At 37.5% G+C, this 3,635-nt stretch overlaps 1 non-coding gene across 1 annotated transcript; it reads left to right on the forward strand.

Moving 5' to 3' along the window:
• The first annotated feature begins 449 nt into the window (after window positions 1-449).
• Window positions 450-556, forward strand: LOC149022629 (small nucleolar RNA R71). Its single transcript, XR_016172636.1, has one exon. It is a non-coding gene; the product is annotated as a small nucleolar RNA R71 (small nucleolar RNA).
• Window positions 557-3,635: the final 3,079 nt, after the last annotated feature.

The following is a 3,635-nucleotide window of genomic DNA, read 5'->3' on the forward strand; positions in this document are numbered from 1 at the left end:
CTCCTTGGGCTAAATGTTTATGCTCCTTAACAAACTCAGGGTATTGTGTAGCCAAATAGCAATCAGTGATATGATGAGATAGGCTAGAACATAAAACACATGCTTCAATCTGATTAGGTGAAGAGGAACTTGTAGGAAGTGGAGATGGGGTTTGTCATCCTAATGACAAGAGATAATCCAATTTTTTAGATAGCAAGTCAACCTTAGCACTCATCTCAACGATAGGATTATTCTCATAAAGATTGCTCCTCTTTGATTGCCCAATGGATGGAATCTCAGTCCTAGCTGCTGAAGCATGGTGTTGGGAGTTTTCACTAAGGGTCTCAAAAAGTTCACATGCTTCATTCTCATTCTTGTGCATGAAAGTCCCACCACAAGAAGAATCAACCATTTGCCTATGTCGATCTCTAAGGCCATCATAAAAGCATTGAACCAATTGTTATTTAGGAATAGCATGGTGGGGGCACTTTCTAAGTAATTCTTTTAGTCTTTTCCAAGCCTCACGAAATTGTTCTCCTTCTTGTTGGGAGAAACTCGTTATTGCTCTCCTAATGCTATTGGTACGGCCAATGGCGAAGAACTTTTTAAGGAACTCCTGTTGCATTTGTGCGTAGAAATTTTAACATTGTCCAAAAAATGAAGCCAATGCTTAGCTTTATCTTTAAGGGAGAATGGGAAAAGAAGTAACCTTAAAGCATCAACTGAGAAGTTTTGAATTTTAACCGTGGAGGACACCTCTAAAAACTCATCTAAGTGCTTATAAGGCTCTTCGTTGGCAAGTCTATTAAAAGATGGTAGCATTTGAATCACACTAGATTTGCTCTTATATTGAGCCGCCTCTATGTCAGACAACTTAATACAAGAAACCGGAGTATATATCGTAGGAATGAAATGCTCACTCAAGGGCCTCATTAGAGGCTCATAGTTTGCCATGGTTCTTTGCCTGCTAAGGTTGGCCAAAGTCTCTTCTAACTCTAAGTCAAGTGGAGTCAACTCAGGGTTTAGGGTCCGACGACCATGCATACACACAGAAGAAGAAAAAAGAAGAAGAAGCTAAATAAGTAAAATTCAAAGAAAATAACTATACCTGAAGCGCAATCCACGTGATCTTTTGAACAAAAGTTACACATGTGGGATCTAAGGGATGGGGATTTTTAAAAATTAACCTAAACAACCCACTCTAATGCAAATATTACAATTGAAAAGTCCTAAATACAATTATATCTAAGAAAGAAAAGATAACAACCTAAACTAATTATCGAATCGCTACTCTTACAGTTACCTACAAAACAAAAGAAAAAGAGATTAGTTAAATAAGCAAAGAAAAATAAAAAATTAAAAACACTAAAATTACTCTAAAAATTATGCCTAATTGACAAAAATCAATCCTAGCAACCGTGCTTTGGTTCCCCGGCAACGGCGCTAAAATTTGATCGTGTCGCTAACCAATCAAAAATAAAATCCTATACTAATCTAGCAAGCAGAAAGTACGAGGTCGAACTATGGGGAACTAAAAGGCTAAGTCACTAAGATTGAATTCAACAAAACTAAATTTAAACTAAATCTACTAATTAATGCAAAAACGTTAACTATGAACATGTGAAGATCTTTGGGATTTCGAATCCCCAATGCTTTTCCCTAACCGATATAACTCTACACTTCAAAGCAAATTAGGGATGGTCTTCCTAGATATGCCCTATCTTCGCAAGACTATCGTCCTTCGTGGAAGCTTGGCACGCTTAGTTTGCTGAGCTATAGAACATCTTTGGCCAAACTCAAACACAATCAACTAGAAGATATAGAACAATCAAATTAATGAAATAAGCATGGTTCATCTACATCCCAAAGAAAAGGAACTAGCTACTCATTATCACAAAGTTCATAAGAAAAATAAAGATGAAACATAGGGGGAGAGAGAGAGAGAGAGAGAGAGAGAGAGAGATGTGGTCTTCTTCTTCAGCAATGAGAGAGATGAGAGCCGCATTCTCCGTCTTCCTTCTCTTCTTTTTGGCTGGCTTCTCTTTTATGTCTCCCACACACAATAAATCCCCTTTATTTACCTATCGATTTGACCTTTATTCGTTCAGATTTCAGAAAAACTCAAAACTAGAAAGTTGTAGATATTTTCGATATCGCTCCATAACATCTTTAATCACCACAATCCAAGCTCATACGAGAGATATATGCCCAAAATACTGAAGGTAGGTGTGTTTACCAGATTTTCAGATTTATTACCAATTTTGTTCCTTAGACCTCCACCTATTTCCAAATTGGCTAAGATCTCACTTTTCATGATTTCTTGAGCAGCAAGATTGAATGCCATGATTTAAAATCCACCAATATCTAATATATTTGCCAACTTTACTCCATATTATCTCTAATAACCAAAATCACCTTATTTATGAAAAATACACAAAAATACTCAATTAGCTCTCTTTAATTAAATAAGTATGGGGAATTAAATCAAATAAATAATGGTAAATGCATGCTTATCAAACCCGTCGCATACCATATGGCCTTACCCCCATCTCTTGCTGGAGTTCATAATGTGTTTTATGTTTCGATGCTTCGGAATTACATAGAGAATCCAGAACACATATTGCAGCAAGCACCTGAAGGACTTAGTGCTGATCTTTCTTATGATGAAGAACCAGCCAAGATCCTAGACAAGAAGGACTGTGAAATCCAGCCCTAACCTTGACCCGAAAACCCTATTGTTTGTAGGTATGAAGGCCCGAAGTGAAGGAAGAAGTCAACTATGGGCCGGAAGACATGGTGTTTGACCCGGAACCCATGGAAGTTGATGATGGTGTTCCATACTTGGAAACTTTGGCAGATTTGGAAATGAACTGCACCTTGATGAAGATGAAATTAGTTGATGGACCTAAAGCCTAGTTGGACATGATTTGAAGACATTCCTCTATATTAGGTAAGTCATATGTTGAGCTAGGAGAAGCCCATTGGATTTGGAAGAGGTTTGGACCTTGATATCCCTGTTTAGGCCTTCCTGACATGCTTGATTGACTGGGTGGACGATTGGGCCAGGCGACCAGCCAATTGACCAACAGGGACCAAATCTTTGAAGATCCTTTGTTTAGGTCTTTTGGTGCTCTATATATTAGAACTACGTGTTTCTTAGCCTCTTTTGTTTCTAAAACCCTTAGAGAACGTGGAGAATCCCTCTCAAAGTCTCTCTTGGTGTTGAAGAAGATCTACTTGCAAGTTTTCAAGTGTTCATCTCTTGTTCTTCAATCAAAGGTTAGTAATCTCTCATACTTGTTATTGATTTACTCTTGCCATTATCTAATCTGTGATCTGTGTACTATGATTATGAAGAAGGTATTGCATCCTTGCAAACACCTCTTCTACAGTATCCGAGGTTGGGAATGAATCTCCATTCATTCCAATGATCTTCATACTTGATCATAGCCATGATTCTTATGATTTCTTCATGAAACCATGATCATTCCTTCGATTTGATTTCTCTAGCATGTTAGATCCGTTTTAATGTTAGATTCATGTATGATCTACTATTTATGTTCTACTAGAATGAGATCTTATCATCACTATATCACCCAAGAGAACCAACCGTCTGTACTCGATCAGTATATCTCTGAAATAGTACTCGTACAATA

This window comes from Hakea prostrata, chromosome 3, assembly GCF_041222555.1.
Source record: "Hakea prostrata isolate BN-2017 chromosome 3, UWA_Hpros_2, whole genome shotgun sequence".
In the NCBI taxonomy this organism is placed as follows: Eukaryota; Viridiplantae; Streptophyta; class Magnoliopsida; order Proteales; family Proteaceae; genus Hakea; species Hakea prostrata.